Source organism: Leuresthes tenuis, unplaced genomic scaffold, assembly GCF_036924035.1.
Source record: "Leuresthes tenuis unplaced genomic scaffold, fLeuTen1.0.hap1 SCAF_15, whole genome shotgun sequence".
NCBI classification, from domain to species: Eukaryota; Metazoa; Chordata; class Actinopteri; order Atheriniformes; family Atherinopsidae; genus Leuresthes; species Leuresthes tenuis.
This window is the reverse complement of record NW_027325369.1, coordinates 28,831,128-28,852,410: the sequence shown is the minus strand read 5'-3', so window position 1 is coordinate 28,852,410 and position 21,283 is coordinate 28,831,128. Positions and strand designations below refer to the sequence as shown.

The 21,283-nt window shown below is 39.4% G+C and overlaps 1 protein-coding gene across 1 annotated transcript in view; it reads right to left on the bottom strand.

Annotated features, from left to right (window-relative positions):
- Positions 1–21,283, bottom strand: part of LOC140270762 (leucine-rich repeat and fibronectin type-III domain-containing protein 2) — a 146,057-nt gene that overhangs the window by 35,711 nt on the left and 89,063 nt on the right. Inside the window, exon 4 of the mRNA XM_072365963.1 lies at positions 10,099–10,178. The gene's annotated coding sequence lies outside the window, so the exon portion shown is untranslated. The remainder of the gene's footprint in view (positions 1–10,098; positions 10,179–21,283) is intronic.

Below are 21,283 nucleotides of genomic sequence, written 5' to 3'. Positions count from 1 at the left end.
GACTTTCCTCATCAGACTCAGTAAGGATGCACAGAATATGTTGATATATGAAAATATGTTGGTTAGAAAATATGTTGCAGTTAAAAGAGGTCTGTGATCAGAAAGTTGGTACCTGTGCAGAGTAGAAAGTTAACATCTGCCAGCTGTTTATGTCGAGCTGCATGTAAAGCTTACACTTTAACACGAAGAAGAAGTGCATTTAGCTCAACACTTCCATAACGATGTGGAAATCAATTAAATCTAAGACCAAATCAAAGGGATCAGAGGTACCGAATGGACTGGTTGGCATACAGGAACTAAATATGAAGACGTCTTCTGCGCCACTTAATGGTTTCCATGATTATCTCTCTGAGTTTGTCCGGTTGCTTCCTTAATTATCTCCTTGAGCACAGGAAACACTGGACCATCCTTCATGCAAGAAAGAGATAATTCTGTTCCTCTTTCAAAGCAATGCTGGGCTATTTTTATCCGGTAGCACTGACTGTAATTCCTGTGGATAAATATAAGGTGGACAGCCTGTGACAGCATTATCTTTCACTTCTGTCTTTTCTTTGCATTCTTAATTACAAACCTGGATTATAAAGTGACATTTTATATCATATTTTGTTTTACTACTAAAATAAACAAACGACATAGCCTCTGCTTTAAGATCGTTATGATATGGTACCAGATGAAGACGGCAAAAAGATGGCTGGAGGTCATTTCAGTGACTATTCAACCATATCTGAGGGCAACATTAATGGTTATAGACTGTATAACCAGTTTAATTTGCATTAATCTTAAAGGAAAACACAAGTACTGAATGTTGATTCCTGACTATCAGAACCTAAACGTTGCAGTGTACTGAAAACAACAATGGACAAAACATTAAAAAGCATTTGTTTAATTAATCTAGAACTGCCTGTCAAAATCTGAGCTGATACACTGTCTTTTCCAGTGCTGTGATGCTTTGCTTGTTCAAAATGTGAACCACATGCTCGTTTGGAGATAGAAACATTCCCACCAGGAAAGCACAACGTATTCAGAAACAAACACAAATATTCAGAAACAAACAGACAGCTGAAAGGAACCTTTTTGCTGTGAATATGCCGAATCGCTCAAAATGAAGCTCAGTTTCTCCTGTGGAAATCAGGGAGTGGAACGTGGTACAGATCAGAACATTTTCCATGGCGCCAGTGAAACAGAAAGAGCTTCTAAGTCTGATACCGATACTGTAATTAGTTGATCTCTGGTGTGTAACAGGACAGTGGACATTTTCAAAGCCATAAGAGGAAAATGTTTGAAAGCCTGCTGCAGCCAGTAGATGACAAGCTGAGTGAATGAAGAAATAAATCAAACGCTAATTGAAAGGGAACAATGGGACTTGTTTTGTACGTTAATATGCATGATTGATGCTGCTGCCTCTGGAGCAGCAGTCAGCATTATGCTTGAGTTTACTGTACACTCTGCAGGAAGTGTGGAAGTCAAGAAGTGTAGCATCACAATGGATTTTTTTCACAGAGCGCTTTATCAGAGCTGAAGGCAGAAAAAAGTGATAGACAAACAAAGCAATCCAGTTAAAAACTGTGATACACGACCAGTAACATTAACCACCAGCTCCCTCCATAATGCCCTAATAGTTTGAAAGCCTCTTGAATCTCTGAATCAGATCTGGTTTAGTGATTCATGGAAAAACAGCAACAGCTGTTACTGAAATATGAAAAAGGGTTTGTGATGGAAACGATGTCTGTGGCAGAGGAAAAACAAATGAGACTCAACCTTTTTATTCTGTTTTCACAGCAGCCAACACATTGTCTCAGATTATACAAACACAGCTTCAATTGTCTCAATGTTAAATAGCGATTAATGTGAATTTACACCATGACATTTTTATGTAAAATCACACACAGTGGAGTTGAGCTATGGTTACAGCTCGGTTACAGTTCTTGTCCACATTGGAGTTATCTTGTGGGCATCTCCAGTTGTCATGTCAATAAAGAGGAGCTTGTGCATTTTCTGATGTCAGACTGAGAAGAGGGCAGCGCACAACCCCAGCGATCCCAACTGAGATTACATATGGATGATCGATGCAAACGCATAGAAAAATCTCTATGTTTGTGTGTACATGCATAATGGAACTCAAGACTTTCAGTTAACTGTGATGAACTGCAAATTAACAGCAAACTATTTGTAATTTGTTAAGATTTTACCTGAAATGCAAACACGCTCCATACATACAGAATGAGAACTATTACGCTGAATGTCCTCCAGGGACTGAACGACACGTTTCTTTTTCTTGTTTCTATCAAACAACACACCGCCGTCAGCTGAAACGGAGTCTTGATCAAAAATCTGATAATAAGTTTTGTCACATTATTTTTTTTAAGGCTTTAAACTGGGACTGCATTGACATCGCATCGCATCAAATTTGACAGCCCTACTTTAAAGAGGTGGAAAAGGGAAAGTTAGTTAATTTTACATAAAGACAATGATACCAGAGTGCCTTCCTTTGATGCCACCCGTGGTTGTGTTTGTCAGTCACTGACGTTTGAGTTTATGAGTTAATGAGAGTATATGACATGAATGTTTGGATCTCTTGGCACGAGGTGCGTTGGAAGAGGTTGTGACAGTCACAGAACAAATTCAGTGCATCTCTGGTCTGCAGTTACTCACAGATGCATAAAGTTTGGTGTAAACGTATATTTTCATTTGCACTCCAAACACCACAAACTCTTTTTCACCGGTTTAAAAACTAAGAGTAGCAGTGTGCTCAGTTATTTATTATTTATGTCCCCCTCTAATTTATTCACATTGCATATCTGTCAGGGTCTTTTATTTGTGTTCTGCAGGGCAGATACTGCGGCCGACTTCTAAAAAATGAGCTAAAATTCCCCTGACACTTTCCGCATGTACTCGCTCCTGTTGATTTATGCTTACTGTTATACAACTACTTTATTTTCACACCATAAAGGGGACTCTTTCAGTGTTTTACTTTATATTTTAAGCTTTGAGTTCACCCTCATTCTTTCAGCCATACTTTAGCTCTTGGGACAATGTGCTCAATGGCAACCATTGGGAAAGAAGCAGCTCAGTTGGCTTGGTTTTACCAAGACCCCCAACAACCAGCCAACTATACAATAGCTGATTTAAATTACTCTGAGGCTGCTGTCTGGCTGATCCAGTGTGTTTGATATCAGAAAAAAACTGAGAATCTACGGATGTCTGTCCACCACTTTGTTTCAGACCATTACTGGAAGGACCAACAAGATAAATTGTCATCATGTCATGTTAAAAATGACCCAATTTCTTCTTTTATTAGCAGATACCTGTAAGCCTACAGCCTATACCCTAACAAACAGACGTTAGTATCCCACTGAACATTTAGGGGTAGCAGACGTTAGCATAAACTCTGGTTCTAAGCACTCCTACATCCATGATGACTGACTGATGTGACTGAAGGCTAAATCTAAATCTTTGTGTTGGAAAAAGACCAAAAGTAAAAAGTGGAAGAATGTTTTTCAGTCATTAACCTCCAGAGTGGCAAAACATTCAACATGACTGCCACCGCGAGTTGTGTTGCAAATGAGTATCATCTTAAATTAAAGGCTATTAGTCTTGACTGATGTATCAAAGAATCTATGCATTATGGCCATTAACATTTGGCTTCAAGTTGGGTTTTCTGATGTTTATATACATACTTTCTAAGCTAGGAAGCAGAGCCTGAAAGCCTAAAAACTGTAAAGAGAGAAGAATTGATACTACAGTAGAGGCCATGTTATCTGTGAGCATAATCATGAAACAGTTAAAATGTTTTCTGGACACACTTTTTGCTTTATTGTGGTTTCAAATAAGCTTTTTCCCGTTACCCTGTCGATTTCTAAAACTTGTAAACCTGGGGATCAAAATTACGTAGGCATGTCAGGAGCGCAATGTAATCGATCAGCAAAATCTCAGAAATCTATTTAATTTGAACACATTTGGAACAAACTTTAAACGTCGAGTCATGCTCTGTACTGTATATTTCTCTTGCAGAACAGACCTGTTATTCCAGTAAGTTTGTTTCGACTAGCTAACATCTAACCACTCAGTCAGCATAGCCAGAGCACTGTCACATGTTTGATGACATCATGTGCGTTCTCTTCCTGGTTGTGACACTGGCATTTAATGTCCGTATGCTGTAAATCTGCAGACAGCCAAGGGATACTCAGCAGTAACCTTTCATTCTCATTTCTTGTGATAAAAAGGCACACTTCACTCACTCAAAAGCATTTCAAACATCTAACACTGTTATGTGCTTGAGTGAGTTGTACCGCTCTGAAAACCAACAGTGACAGTATACTGGATGACTAATTCAACACAGTTTATATTGTTCTCTCTGGAAGTGGCTCCCATAGCAACTCCAGCAGATGCCTTCCCTCTATCTTTGATCACTATTCTTTCATCTTTTGTGAGCCCGGGACTGGCACAAAATTGCAGCATAGCATGATATATGACATTCCATCTCAGCAGCATATGAAAAATAAATTAGATTTCCCTACACCATTTCCTGATCAGCCCCTGTTCGCCTCTCATCTCCACCACTGTCACCCCTCCCTCCTGTCATTACACCTGCCTCTTTCTTCCTGCCCATGCATGTGACCGCTCAGCTGCAAGACACAAACACAGACTGTGTCTTCACAGCACGTTTGTCAAACGAAGGTTTCAAGCTCGAGACTTTTTGGCCTCATAATTCAAAGGATAATCCTTGACGAGCTCAAGTAAGATGACTTCTGGGCTTATCACACTACTGTGTAATTTGTCAGAAGAATTCAACAGTAAAATTAAATATTTTTAAAGGACATGTAGAATAGTCACCACCTTTCTACCTAAAGGAAGTATTTCTTGATATATATCAGTATAAATACAAACTTTAACCCTCGATAGCACCACTCAGATAATCAAGAGACATCCAAGGACTCAGTTCATACTCTTTATGAATGTATGTGCACACAGACACCTGTCAACGCTACAGAGCAATAGTTGTATTGCAGGGTCCACTTGTAGGTATTTACCAAGGTTTTCTGTGAATATGTATGAATCAAATCTGTAAACAGGTCAGTGAAGAATTGTCTGTACCGAAATTCTGATGATGACATTTACATCTAATGGGGCTCACTAAGCTGTTTTTCACCTGTTTGAAACATGACACAAAATACTGTAGCTTATTGCAACCAAATGGTGTTTGATTACAGTCACAATACAGGACAGAAAAGTGGCAAAAATTGAAAGTTTTCAATATCAGACGGAACTGAACAAGCGTCCTGCTTTCGACCACAACATGCTGAGTTTCTGACAGTGAACAGGGATTAAATTGATCCAGATAGTGATGTTTTTACTCATTGTCGTAGGCTACCGAAGTCTCTTGTATTTCACTCTGGAGAATAGGAAGGTAAATCACACTTTGTTGCATGCAGGGACAGGAAATCCACCTTATGAAGAATTCATTTTTGCTCGGTTAGCTTTTGTTTGGCCCATTTGACCCAGTTTTCTGGTCCATTCGTTCAACAAAAAAAAGTCACCACCTGAAATTAACTAAGAACAGATATAAAACCCTCCACTTGGAAAAGTACCAAAATGATTAATATGTTTCACCTGCCAACAACTTATTCAACCCGAACTGATGCAGTGAGAAGCTTCTCGGAACTTGAGCGAGCGTGTAATGACACATCTTGTGGCCGTGGTAAAGATGTTGCTCTCACTCACAAGGGTCTAATTATTGGTCTACACACAGCAAATAAAACGATTAAGGCAGTTTATAATGTTGTTGGAGTCTTGTGCATTTGGTTTGATGATTTATCATTTTGAAGTGCACTTAAAACCCTTTTTTCCCTGTATTGGTCAGATATGTAAAACATTCGGTTATGAGGAATATAAACTGACTGAGATATGATTTTAAAAGCTGTTCCTACAGTGTGAAAAATGATCCTAAAGATCCTAAGACCGCCTTATAGGGCACATGAATACACATAAGACAAATGACTGTATGATTTAAACTTAGAATTTTTTTGCTTTATCAGGTTATTCCATCTCACTCTTCAGTGTTCCAATTAATGAGCTTTGGCAATGCCATTATATTTATTTTTGTGTTCAGGAAACGGCCAGATTGACCGTTTACCTTTGTTTTAAGTCTGTGTGCAAAACTAGCAACAGATGCCCAGAGTGCCGCTCAAACATTAACGCTAATCTTCTCATCTCAAACTCAAAAAAAGGAAAAAACAGAGGGTGATTCTCCACAATGCAGAGCCATTTACTTACACCTCACACAGACATTCACAGATCAGCCGAAAATTAAACCCAACGGCCTAATATCATGGACCGAGGTACTGCCTTTGCCACCAGAAAAGCGTTGACCCATCAGGCGTCAAGCTGAGGGTGTTCTGTGTTGTTCTGGCACCTGGACATTGGCAGGAGATATTTCAGGACCAGTGTTTCCACGGGTGGCTTATGTCGAAGGAACATGCAAATAACATTGAGCTGATCAGTTCATGTTTTTATGAGCTAGTTTACAGCCTAATACAAAAACAATTAAGTCACTTTTTTAGGTCAGATATGTCCCACTCTTTCCTGTGGGACATATCTGACTGATTAATGCTGTTCTGTGTGAAGTTAAACCTTTAAAGTGGCTGATTAAAATCCAAAACATTGATAAATAGGTGTGAAAAGGCTGGGGGAACCTGATGAGTGGGGTGATGATTTTAATGGGTCAGTCAGTAGGTTTACTGTTTATAAAAAGTTTATTGTTTTAAAGTTGTGCATTTGCTCAGCATCCCTGGTATTTGGTGAGGATTTTATGCACCTCAGACACAAATATACAGTAAAGCAGATGAAGATGACATTAAAGATGTTATCTGACTACACCATGGCCCCCGTAATTTAAGTTAACACTGAGCGTGCAAAGTGCTTCTATGAAGACATCAGACTTTGGTTGAAGGGGGGAACTAATTGAAACAATGCGTGATGGATTTCCTGAGATGTTCCGGAGGGGAAAGCGACTTTTTCATTGAGTGGATCTCCTACCCGTTAGTCAAAAATGATTTATCAAGCTTTCACTCAGCATGGTCTAAAAACATATCTAACTGGTTCATCTTCTAAGTCTCAGGATCCTGCTTTGGTGGAAAGGAAGAAAATGAATGAAAATGTCATTAAATATTTATTTTTTGATATTTTTTATAGATATAAAAAGTAAAAAACACAAACATAAACGCATTAAATACAAGGGTATCCTAAATAAGTGATGTGTAAATTCAGCTGACAGACTTCTCGTATGCTCTGAACTAAATGCACTCTGGATCAACAGAAATCCCCCGCAGCTTGAGTTTAAGCATTGTTTTGTTCTGGTACAGGATTTGTAAAGTCTGAGGCAAAACTGTTGAAAGAAGTGAACAACAACAAAAAAAGTAGCACATTTATTCTTCGTGTCCTCTGTAATCTCACGAGCATTCCACACCCCTCTCGAGTCAACGAGCACAAAGCATCGAAAGCGTGTGTGCACTTTTGATCATGTTAAATTCGTAGTGATGCAAAGTTTGCATCAAGAAAGTAGGACAGCTTTCACCAAGGCTCAAAACTGACATTTTACAACAAAAGCATCATCATTAATAGCTGAAACCTCTGTTTTTGAGGCAGTATCAAACCCTACTGTCATCCTCTAACTGCTGCATGTACACCCTCCCACCTGTGTCATGTTCACATTTATGTGTTACAAGTCATAACCCTACAAAAATCCCATTGATTGTCAAGCATGTTTCCTTCAAATGGCAGAATGGAGGTCATTTGAGAAAACACGTTGAATATTTCAATAAAAACATCTGAAGGCTTATTGGATGCTTATTGACAGCTTCGTGTCTCCTGTGACCAATCGTGTCACTTAGGTCCAAAACTCTCCTCGTCTTATAAATGGAAATGAACCAAAATCAGCATCTCTGGTCTTCATGCCACCCCAGCACAAATGAATGGATGATATGTTTTTGTCATTCTTTTCCAGCAAGCATAGTAAGATAATCTTCGTTCCATGTTACATTATGTCCGTGTTGTCCTGGTGACAACAGTCTCAGAAACTTCAAGCCACATGGATGAGAAGTTTAAAGTAAAGAAATCTGTGGTAATGTCATCTCCCGAGGAAGGTTGTGGGACAAGATCAAAAGCTCCACAACAAAAACAAGAAGTCGTCCAATCCGTGCGACCATATAGGTCATTTGTTCATCCTACCAAATACATCTCATTACGGCGCCCTGACGAGCAGAAGGTAGAAAATGCAACTCATTTACACATTACACATTAGAGTAGATGTCATTCTTAAGTCTTTTCCAGCTTCTTTTGAACCTTTTGGGCCTCAAAACTAACACGTGGCAATTGTTTTTCCACCTCTGAGTTAAGTTAATAATACAACGAAACATCACCTTTGTCACTTCCTGGTTGGGTTTAGAAGATAACCTCACGTGGATAGGGTAAGAAAACAGCCAACGTTAGGCCTAAAATAGCTTTTAACGACTCACCGTCGTAAAAACACCATGTTTACGCTTCACATGCAGTTGCTCTCACAAACACGACAGTGATGTAAAAAGGCCAGAACCAGTCTATGCTTAACACTGCAGATTAAAACAGCCACCCCATTTATTTCTGTTATAACTCTCCCACATGGTGCTCTGTGGCATCTACCCTCTCCCCAGCTCCTCTTTTACGGTGCTTTAGCAGCTTCACCTGCTTCAGAACAACGCCGTCTCGTACTGAAAATGCCTTTCTGGTCGAGTTACACAACCCAGAATCCTTTCTTTAAAGAAAGATGCTGCCTGCAGACATATTGCTCTTCAGGTGAGAAAACAGTCGTAGATATCAATGCAAAAGTTTAAACTTTTGTCTGAATTTTCTAAAAAAAAAAAGGTGTAATTATTGTTTAATAAGTAGCTAAATATTTTGTTGTTGGAGTTTTGGTTAAATGCCACTAAACGATAAAACTATGGCTCCTGCTGAGGGCTGTAACGTGACATGACATGACTGATGGAGATATACGTTTTACCACAACTGCGCTCAGGAACTTGTGGTTAAATTCCCCACAGCCTATGAGTGATGCAGTCAGGTGCATGCGGCACTGCAACGGTTTAGCAGTGTTCAATTATTCAGAAAGTGTATGAGCAGACACATCTGACAAGTTATCCCATAACTTCCAAAATTCACCAAGTTTGAGATTCCACTGAGGTGGAGATTTCAGCTCTTCCAATGACTTTCTTCCTTCTTTGGATGTTTCTGTTTCCACTTTAATGATCATACCACTGACAGCATTGTTTGTCATTTGACTAATTTTGTTAGATTCTTCAAGAGTTTCTGAAACCGCTCTTCATTTTTTAAATTTCTTAAATCTGAAATGCAAAACTGATGGAATTCATCGTCATTTTGGCTGCTCTACCTACAGGAAAATGTGTTCCCTCCACACACCTTCAAGTTTGCAGGCAGTTTCGTTCTGCATTTTAAAAGGAAAATTACATTTTTAATTACTTTCAGCTTCCAGCAGAACTAGAGAAGATATTAGATACATGTTTTTTACAAACTGAGTAGCAATAATGGTGATAAAATGATCAATTGTTTTTGCCTCAATAGGACGTTATACTGAGTGCCTCCAGCTCACAATTAAAACATTCACACAAACCATTATTACCGGGGTATGTGATAAGTCGGGGCGGGTACACTGCATTTAAGTCTCTTTGCTTCACTATTTGTCTCCAGCTAAGAGACAGGATGTCTGCAGTGTTAAGAGAGCAGATAAATGCTTTGTGACTGCAATCATTGAATAAATGCTAAAGAATTAATATGGATGTATTTACATGAGTAGGAGGTGTTGTTAGCCCAGTTGGCTTGTTTGGGTTCTCCACATGAATTCAGTGAAGAAAAGAAATGGGTTTGTGTTCTGAGACTTTTATATGTGTTTGCAGACCCACTATTTCATGATAATGCTACATAATGTTTCATCCCATCAACTTTCATCCCACTAAAAGCAGCCAAGGCCTGAGATTTCTTTGTATGCACTTTGATACGAGGGTGATTCCAGGCCTCAAGTAAGAAATAAAAATAAAAAGCTAATCTTACCTATATTGTGCGGTATTGTGCCATATGGTCCCTCGGAAAAACCTCCAGGCCACACATTCACTCAAACGGCAGGATGAAGCCTGTAGAGAGGAGATAAAAGAGAAAGTTCAAAGTCCACATGCTCTACTACTCTTTTAAAAATGTCAAGAGCGGTCCTACACAACATACTTCTGCAGGTGAATAATGAATAAGCCTCTGTGCATTAAAGAATCCCTCGATGTTTTACACATTTGACCTTTGTGACTGTGAGCAAGTCTGTATTATAACATGGTTGGAAAACTGAGCCATCTCACGCTCATCTTAAACAAAACAGGTGTTATTATACAAACTCGCCCTGAGCGAATCATGCCACTAAGCTATGAACCTTCTCACAATTCAAACAACAGCGTTATGATTTATGGGGAATTATGTGCTTCTCAAACAAAAGCTTATACAAAAAAAAGCAGTATAAAAAGGGGGAAGATTAGATTGCTTTATGGAAAATTATTGTTATTATTATGATAATGTAGCAGTGAGGTGTTTATGCAGGGGCCCGGCTCCTGAGTGACATTATCGCTGCAACGACTTGACGTGCATTATTTGTCTCTTTTCCTCCATTTTTTTGCAGCCAATCGTCCCAACAAGCTGTTTTCCTTTCTAAACACACAGTATGGGAGCTGTGTTGAGTTTGCTTTGCAGAACTGTGTGGGAGTACGAGTGTGTGGGAGATGATGCACACATGTCAGCGGTACTTTTGAGGAACTCAAACGTGCTTAATTTGCAAGATCGTGCACGTACAAATTTCAGTTTGTTTCCAGATGCTCTCAAAGGAAACATATGGGCCTTGTGTTTGATGAATCCAGGTGAAGACGTATTGCTGTGACAAAAGGTGGCCTTGCTGTATATAATGAATGACAGGGTGCACTGAGCGTAAAGATCTTTATTTTCCACAAAACGTTCATGCTTTTGAGGTGTTTATGTGCCAATTTCCTTGCGTGCTTGCCCTCCTACACAAAAAACACGTGATCCAGCTGATGTTGACAACCTCCCTTTCACAGACATCCACACAATCATTCTGCTGTTCCTTTCACGCCTCAGTTGAAGACTTGCAAATGCACATCCAACAGCGCTTTGATTTAAGGGGCAGAATGTGTTTACCAGCATACTATCAGGTCCCAGGTTGGGCACTGCCTGTCAGTCACTGTTTCATGAACCCTAACCCAGGATGCACCACACACTCACCTAAAAGAATCAATCCGTGCAGATAGCGTTCTTGACTGAAATTTTTGTAGCAAAATGATCTTGAAAGATGGAGATTTAGATGCTGATCCTTTTGGATTTTATAGAAAAAGTCATTGTCTTTGAAAGCATAGCAGCCAGGGAATAAAAATAACATGATTCCTTTTTAAAGACACAGCTTTGCTCTGTAACCTGCTGTGATGCACGGCTCATGAAAACGAAATACCAAGGGAGTGTTATCTTATTACAACAACAAAACATGACTACTAACATTATTCATACAGCAACTCAAATCTGTTTGCTCCCGTCAGGCACCATCAATTTGATCTTCAAGTGTTTCATTTGGAAATATGAATTTAATTTTGGTTCAAACTTGCAGCTCGTAAACCTGCAGGGCTCAGAGGCAACGAACAACTTCGGGTCATGTGTTCTCGATGCACCGCTGTTAGAACTTACAGCTGAAAGGTTTTCAATGTGTGTCATAATGGAAGTGCAGCCTTAATTGATTTGCCTCTGTTAGATTGTTAAGTCCTGCCATGGCCACCGTGTCTTTCCTGTTACCATAAGTAAATGTACTTGTAGGAGGAGATGTACGTCACCCATACACCATTATTGGGTGCAGTATTAACAAGACATCCATTTTGTTAGGGTACTTAATAATATTTTGGATATAGTCATTTCCTGGAGGACCATGTTATAGAATATTGACGATTTATTTAAACTAGAATCAAAACATTTGTGAAGGTGGGCATGTAGTGCCCGGCCGGACCTGAACAAGAAGAGCAGCTTTGCTCTTTCCCACATGAACAGACTGAAATAAACAGGTGTAAAAAGCCATTCATGCAGATTTTAAATGAAAAAAGTGGTGATCCAGACCTCGTTTCTTTATATTTAAGCAATAGCTGTCCAGGCTTTCTGAAGGTCGTTCAAAGTTTTTCTTTGGATATTGGCTGCTTTTTCACTCTTTTCCAGTCCGTGTATCTGACCATTTTCAGAAGAATGTGTTTCTTCTGTTTGTTTGTTAAGCTTCAATAAGCCAAAATTGTATTTTTATGAAGATGAATGAAGGACAAAAGAAAAAGTGTCAGGCCTAAAAACTATCTACAGCAGATGAACAGGATCTGAAAGTGATGTCCTTAAGAAAGAGGAAAAAATCCAGCAAAGACCTGACACAGGACCTGAGAGATGCATCTGGACCTTCAGCTGATCCATCTACTGTTGGCCCAAGCCTCATCAGAAATGGTCTCCATGGAAGGGTGGCTGTCAAGAAGCCATTCTTAAGGAAGGGAAACAGGGAGAAAAGGCTGAGGGATGCCAAATGATTGAAGTTAATCACTGTAAAGAAATGCAACCAGCCATCAAAATGAAACTAAAGCAGCACAGAAAAGTACCACATTTAACTTATTTGGAAAATAAGTTAAACGTTCCTTCAGACTCCTGCAGCAGCCAAGTTTCCTTTGCCATTTTTGGTTTAGGTGATAAAGTTTTTATGTCTCAGTTTTTACACCACTCTATCTTTCATTAGCCGATTACAGAAATACCTGCGACAAAGCTGAAAGGTGATGGATGATGACTGAGGCAGAGAGGTGGAAATAAGATGCCAGGAGTACTCAACCAATTAGAAAGATCCCTAACATCTGGGTCAAGTTCTTTTAGTTGAAACAGAGATGAAGTAGGGAAAAGTTCTTATAGTAGACTTAAATGTAAGTCTCGTTTAAAGACTTCCCAAGTTATGTGGAATATCCTCATTTTTGCAGTGGAAACTCAAGATTGAAAGTTTCATATACGCTTAAGCAAGGAGGTTACAACGCATGCTGTCACCCACATTACACATCACCGAATGCTTAACAACTGGCACGCACTCAGCTTAAACAGCGGGCCTCCACAGGCTAAGAAAGTCCGCTGCTTTGCATCCTGCCTTGGACTTACATGCGTGTTGGGGTTGTTTGAGGGTCTCACGCAGACACAAACGTGGGTCGCCTGGTCTCCACCCTGCAAAAACATTCTCCCAACTTCACCCCCTGTGGAGAAATGTAATCACATTTTCTGAAAGGGCGGCAACAGCGCCCGTGAGAAAAGGGTTTATCTAATTCACAGACATTGTCATTATGCAGTCCGTGTGGTTTCCCCTTCATATCTGTGACCACTCATCCAGCCAGCGCCGTTTAAAGTGCATCAAAGCTAGGGAACTTGTTATTACACAGAGACTGCTGGAGATAACACACAGAAAGAAATTACAAGCTAGGTGAGGGATGTGTGCAGAATTGCATTTGTCTGCTATTTTGGGTCCTTGAAGCAAGAATATTAACTATTTAATGCTATTTTCCTGCTGTGACAAAGTGATGTGTGGTTATGAATTCTGCCCAACAAAACACTGTTAAGGTTTGTGACCATTTTACTTGTCGTAAAGTTCACTGCCGATGTGTTTTTTTCATTATACCATAAGTTGGGTCACTACAGTGGTGTACAAAAGCTTACTGCCGGAAAAAAAACAGGAAGCAATTGAAGCAATTCATCAAAACTTGTTCAATTGTAAATGAAATAGAGAACAAAATCAGAGTTTGTACAAGTCTGATGAGCTCTAAAGTGAATATCTGGTCTGAGCTCCTTTATTCTCCAACACAGCCTGAACCCTCTGAGACCAGCTTTCTGTAATTTCTTCAAGTAGTCTTCAGGAATAGTTCTCCAGGCTTCTTGAAGGACATCCCAAAGCTCTTCTTTGGATGTCGGCTGCCTTTTGTTCCGTTCTCTGTCAGATGATCCCACACTGCTTCAATAATGTTGAGGTCCGGGCTCTGGGGAGGATTCATCCCTCCATAAGACCTGTTGCCACTGAATTTCAGTCCACTTCTTGTGTCCTTTGGCATAGCTCAGCCTTTTCTCCCTGTTTCCCTTCCTTAAGAATGGCTTCTTGACAGCCACCCTTCCATGGAGCCCATTTCTGATGAGGCTTGGGCCAACAGTAGATGGATCAGCTGAAGGTCCAGATGCATCTCTCAGGTCCTGTGTCAGGTCTTTGCTGGATTATTTCCTCTTTCTTAAGGACATCACTTTCAGATCCTGTTCATCTGCTGTAGATAGTTTTTTAGGCCTGACACTTCTTCTTTTGTCCTCCACTTGTCCAGTTTCCTCAAATGTTTTAAAGACACACTGCACACCATGCTGAGATATGCCAAGTTTTCAGCTAATAGCTCTTTGGGAATCACCTTGTTGCTGCAAAAATCCTATTTTATGTCTGTTAAACTGTGTTATTTTTGGGATTTTTCATAGATTCAACTAAAGAAATAGGAACAAATGATGTGTCTTTGTGACAGGCTGCTGGGAGCAAAGTGACTAAAGATACAATTTAAAGCTGGTTCTTTGCCAAGTTGTTTGTTATGTGCAGACATAACACTGGTTTATCTATTGAGTTAGGTGCCTTTGATTGATTCATGGATCAGAGTTAAGTGGTTTAAACAAAAGAAACACATTCATCTGAAATGGTCAGGAGCAAGAACTGCACAGAAAATGAGTGAAAAAACAGCTAATTTCCCAAGAAAAACTCTGAAAGACCTTCAGAAAGCCTGGAGAACTATCATTCAAGATCACTTTAAAAGATTTGAAGAAAGTCTGGCTGCTTGGAAGCTAAATATAAAGGAATTAGGGATAGATCAAGACTTTTGTATCAGAGGTATAGTGGATTAATCAGACTACGGTTATCTGAGTGGCAGTCTTTGGACATATACTGGCACAGTGCTGAGCTAAACAAGGTCACAACACCAACAGTGACTGCCAGCACTGAGCGGAAGCAAAGTCAGTAAGATGTATCCTCTGGGGATCATGTAGACACTTTCTTGGCAGTCCATCTAGTTGTATATTGAGCTATTTCATCCCTGCACCACAACTCATACTGTCGTCTGCACCCACAGGATTAGAATTTTTTTGTTGGAATGATTTGCAAAAAAGCAGAAAAATGTTGCAAAAGACTTGTAAAATGGAACACCTACATTTCTGCTCTGGGCCCTTGTACTTTCATTTTTAAACATCATAGGATGGAGGTATAGAAAACCAAGCTCAGCATCATTAGTTTAATGTTTATTCTGGGACTCCCATTGCTCCTATATTATAGCTCCATCATTACAGGATTCTTTGGTGCGCTTCGAACAACAAACTATGTCATCTTTGACGTCTCAGTTTAGAGGTGCACACGTTTTTACTTCAGCTCGGATGATGCCGGCAGATTGGCCATCTGGAGTCTTTCTTTCTTGTGCAAGGTTGGTGGATGTGTGGGCCAGCACTGAGCTTTAAAAGATGTCCCACAGTGATTTTGGCTGGTTGTCACGAGCAGAGTGCATCTTTCTACCCCGGGGTAATGTTACTTTGGTAGCATTTGGAGCTGAGAGTAATATAAAATATAAATGGCTAAATGTAAATGTAAAATGAAATGTAGTGTAAAATTGAAAAAGGCTGAGATTCTTCAAGTTAGGAAATATCCCTGAGGCAGAGGTGGCCTTCTGTAAGAAAAAATATTCATTCATTTAGGAGGACGACACCTACTGCCAGTACAACTGTTGCTCCAACGTGGGTCCAAGTATTTTGTTCTCCTGCCTTTAACAACTCTCAGGATTGATCCTCCCCTGATGAAATGCTATTTGATCAAGATCAAGATTCACAGAATGCGAGAAACAGCCCGAATTCATATTGACAGCTGCCGTCTTTGATGAAGAACTTGTAGCAACAAGAGCTTTGGAAATCTGTCAGAAGCATTTTTAACAAGGTAAACAAAATCCAACCTTTTTCATATAGATCAGATGTCTCTCAGCAGAATCAGTGTTTAAAATCAGTTTGTTAATGTTAGACGGAGGAAGCTTATCACACACCCACATACACACAACCAGACGCTTCCAGGTTGAGAACTGAAGAAAACACTCGAATGAAGGTAATGGAAGGGAGAAAAAAACTCTTTAAAACATGATAATCTGGAGCAGATCTGGTAACAAAGGCGGAAATGAAGACAGAGTATTATCTCATCATCACGAAAAATTAAATGAACCCACTGTATAGCTGCCACATTTTAAGCCGTTTATCTTTAACTTGGAGGGAAAAACGATTTATTAGACCGTTTGTACAACCTTAACCAGACCTCTTGGAAGGGAATGTTGACACTGTAGCACAACAAAGTGAGATATTTTACTGTTTCATGAAAAGCATTCGTTCATCTCCAGTTTGATGGAAGCAGCACGTCTCAGAGAAGTTAGAACAGGTCCATGTTTCCCACTGTGTAGCACCCCGTCATTTTTAAACATCTGGAAACATAACCGAGGAGCTGTCAGTACATCCATCGATACGTTTGTGGGGAAAAAAGAAAGCTAATTTGATATATTTAATTACAGGAAATATCCAAGTTTGTTCTAGTTTCATGAATATTTTTGAAGTTTTCCAAAATACTTAAGCATATTCAATCCTTTACTCTAACTAAGAAAAAAGTGGAAGTTTTATAATTGAATCAGGTGTCACGGCGCCTTCTCAAAAAGGTGATTCATAATCAGGAGATCGGGATCTCATAACTGTGACACGGCATGTCAACGCTATGAGTCACAGAGCACATAATTCAAAGACATGGCTCAGAGCTTTTTATTCTTCTGTTACGCAATGCAGCATGGTCAGATTGACAAGTGAGAAATCAGGACAATCTTTACAAATCCATGTGCAGAATTCATAAAGAATTAATTGCTTATGTTAAGAAAAAACATCGTGTGAACAGATAACCTTAGCAGGCTGTATTGTATTGTAGAACTATGCTTGTCATAGCACGATTAGGCTGCATTCAGACCGATGAATGCAGCTTTCTCTTGTACGGTAGAGATTTCTGAGTTGTTCAGGGTCATCCTTGCTCAGCAGTGGCCTGTGTTTTCCTTTTAAATTTGCAGGACCACATATATCAGATAGAATACCTTCGGGCTCGTAGCACTATGATCATGTTTATGAAGAAATATCGAGAGAGAGGATAAAAATCTAAGTCCTCACGGCATCTGCTAACTGGAGTAGTAAAATCCTGCCCTTGAACGAGTACAGTTTGTTGTGCGTTGGTGACTGACAGGCCTTTAAACTACACCTCCCGCTGCTGTATCTCATCCTCTCACCGGTAGCTGTAGCAGCACATCCACAGAAACCACACAAATGGAGACTTCCACATTCGTATGAGAAAAGAAAGAAAATCTAGGTTTATTTTTGGCCCAAAGGGCAGAAGAAATACTGAAATGTTGTTGAAACTACTACTGCAAATATCATTGAGCAAAGGTCAAGATTGCATTAGGATCTCCAAAGAGTAAAGACAAATAATGAAAAAAAACCTGAAAACATTAATCTTATGTATTAATTGCTTTTACAGGAAACACATTTCAAGTCCATCTGTATGTTTTCTCTTGGAAAACATTACATCCAGCATGTAAAGACTCAAAGTGAAGAACCTGGAAAAGTATATATAAATATAGGTCCTTTGCTTTTTGGAAAATGAAAAAGCTGCGTTCATTCAAGTGATTAAAAACAGTATGCTCTTGGTTACATGGATCATGTTTTCCAACGTTTCTTCAGCTCATTGAGGTTTGCAGCACTGGTTTCTGCACAGCTCTCTTAAGGTCCCACCACAGCATTTCAGTCAGGCAGAGGTCTGGACTTTGACTGGACCATTGCAACATCTTGATTCTTTTCTTTTTCACACATTCTGTTGTAGATCTGCTGCTGTGTTTGGGATCTTTGTCCTGTTGATGAGCCAGTTTCAGCCCAGCTTTAGCTGTGGGACAGATGGCCTCACATTTGACTTGATTTGTCCTGAATGTTTTCCTCTTGTGAATAATCTTTCTTTCTGTAGAATAATGGACTCCAGATAGTTTGGAAATGGCATTATAACTCTTCCCAGATTGATGGGCAGCAACAGTTGCTTCTCTAAGATCATTACTGATGTCTTTCCTCCTTGGCATTGTGTTAACACACACCTGGATGCTCCAGACCTGCAAACTAACAAAACCTCTGCTTTTTTAGAGCTGCTCACACTCACTGATGATCAATTAAGTGCATCGATCAGCAGCTCCTGGCTGCTAGTTACCATCTTAATTCCTGTAGAAGCAGTGGGATTGGACTTAGTTTTTCTGCATTTTCCATCCATCCATTTTCTATACCCACTTAATCCGTCGGTCATGTCGTGGGGGGGCTGGAGCCTATTCCAGCGGTCTGCTTCTGCATTTTGACTTAGTTATTACTAAATAAATTATGACACTGTGACATATGTCGCGTGTTTTTGTTTTTTGTATCTTTTTCACATGACGGCATGTGATGGAAAACTTTACTGTGAAAACAACATTAGCAGTTTCCCTCTGGGTTTCACTTCACTCCTGAGCTTTTTGGTTATTTTTCTAAGTTGTACAAAATTGACACTTTAAGCACTCTGTGTAATTGTAGAGCATATATATATTTTTCATAAACCTAACTTTTGCTATATTTCTACAATTAAAGTCTTTGGAGTTGTTTAACTACAAGTTTGGTCATTTGAAACTGTTTAAAAACACAACTTTTCCTCCATTTTATAATTAAGTGCATGGTTGAAATAGTGATTGTGGTCTTTTGATGTTTGCTGGAGGGTGTCCAGGGACTATTGTGTAATTTTAACTAATCTGAATACATTTGCATGAATCATTGCTCATTAACCTTGAATAAAACTATTTTAGAAACACTGTTTTGTTTTATTCTTCAAACTTTTTGTAGTTTTGCTTAATTTTTTTTGCATTATTAGCTCTATTCTTGGATTCAGACAGGCACACACAGAACAAGTGACTTTTGGAGTTTGGACACAAAACTGAAGGGCAAAACGATCTAATAAAAGTATAAACAAATACAAACACTAATTGATGATTTCTGAGGCTGGTGACTCTTCACCGGAGCAGAGAGATGTTCCCATGAGAAACACTTTCATCTCAGAGTTTGGTGAGGTTTGATCTCAGCCACCACTGTACAAAGCTGCCGTTAACACACAAACGGTGGATACTTGGAGAAATCCTGGGTTTGAGTAACCAGCACGGCTGTGACATGGTCACAGATCTTATTGATTTGTGCACTAAAACATTGATCTTCTTTCATGCTTTTGGAGACAAAAGTAATAACTACAATCCTACTTTGTGGGCAACAAAGTTCAGAGGTTAGAGGAGGTGATCCAATATCATGTCTGGTCGACCCAACACTCTACATGTGGGCTCTACTTACAAAAAGATGGTCCGTGTTGATTTTACAGGTTGTTGTTTGGTATCAAGAGAAAAAAGAACATCCCTCAACCAAGACTCTCCATAATTTAAGTCTTTACATCCTAAATGGATCAAATATCTCATCTCAAGGGCTTTTTGATTTCAGCTGTTTTTTACATTTTACCTCGATATCGAGCTGCCATTTTGGTGGAGGTCATAAACTTTAGGTCTTCTTTGGGTTCGTTGACTTCTACCTGACCTGAAACCTGCAGAACCTTTTTTATTGTATTCCATGCTTCATAATTCAGCAAAACAAGAACGTAACTGGTTAAACTCGTCAATTTATACTGTTGTGTGAACGTTATAAGTTCTCAGTTTCTCCACAAGCTATTTCATTGTTGAGTATTGTGTTTTTGCTTATTTTAACCACAAACTGTGCAGGTAAATAAGGCCCAGATTCTAATTAGGAAACCATGTACTGATTATACATAAAACTACTATTTTCTGTGCTGCTTTAGCAATTTTAGCTTTAGTAATCAGCTAATTTATCTGCAATCTGACATGCAAAATAGCATCAAGAGTCTCCACAGGAGGCTGTTTTTGAGCTGGAGGGGCTCTTGACCTTATTCACACAATGCTTCTCAGAGGGGCTCACTGCTGCTGGGTTACAAAAAGAAAAACATCTACAGCGGTAGCCGGCATCGGTTTCTCCTCAGACGTTGTTTATATCACCCCAGCTTTCTTGATTTTGATTGTTCGGTGACAGAGAAGCGACACTGACATTTGCAGTTATGCTCCAAAAGTTGACCGATTTTCACCTGCAAGAACAGCGAGGAAAGAAAAGTAAGCTGAGATAAAAGAGTGATGACAACTTTACGGGGTTCATTTGGGAAAGAGAGGCTACTGCTTCAAATCAACTGCCTGTGGACACAGCCCTGTAAATATAAAGCATGTTTGGTTTTTAATTATTTACCGTGTACTGCAGAGCCAAATCAGAACCAAAAATGCATTCATTTGTAAAGAAAATATTTGACATTAACTTTGAATTTAAACTGAAAAGAACTTTTGCTGTTTTCCAAACTTCAAGACTTTCAGTTTCAAACCAGTGTTTTTTTCAGAATATCATTTTTTTTCTCCAAATTAACGAATATTAAGCTATTTAGCTTTGATACATATCCACAATGATGTCTTAAGTCTTTGTCACACATGGTTTTCAGTTACAGTGTTTTAAAGGGGAAACCGGGAACCATTCTTGGGTTTTCGTAGCCCCCAATAGACAATATGCACAACAAATTCTCCAACTTGTCACATACTGACACTTGGTGAAGAGCCCTTCTCGTCTGACGAAGGCAGTTTACTTAAAGGAATGCTTCCCGTTCAGATCTGGGGTCGGAAGCAACTCTGAAACAATCTTTTGAAAAGCCACAAAAAAGTGGCCTTCAGTTCAGTTTTACTTATAAAGTGCCAAATCACAACAAATGTCATCTAAATCTGTAATATTGCATTTGCTTGAATATGCTACTAACAGCCGCAACTAAAAGACTTAATGAGTGAATATGGTACATCCAACAAATGGCATATATTCACTGCTGAAATCACTGAAGCCTGTCTTCACTTTGCCTCATTACTTTCCTTACTCATGATCAAACAGTCTGGTCTTACAGAAATGCATGGGTGAGCATGACACAGCGGTATATGACAAACCCACATAATGTGCTGAAATGTTGTTCTGGTACCATATAAAGCAATAAGCT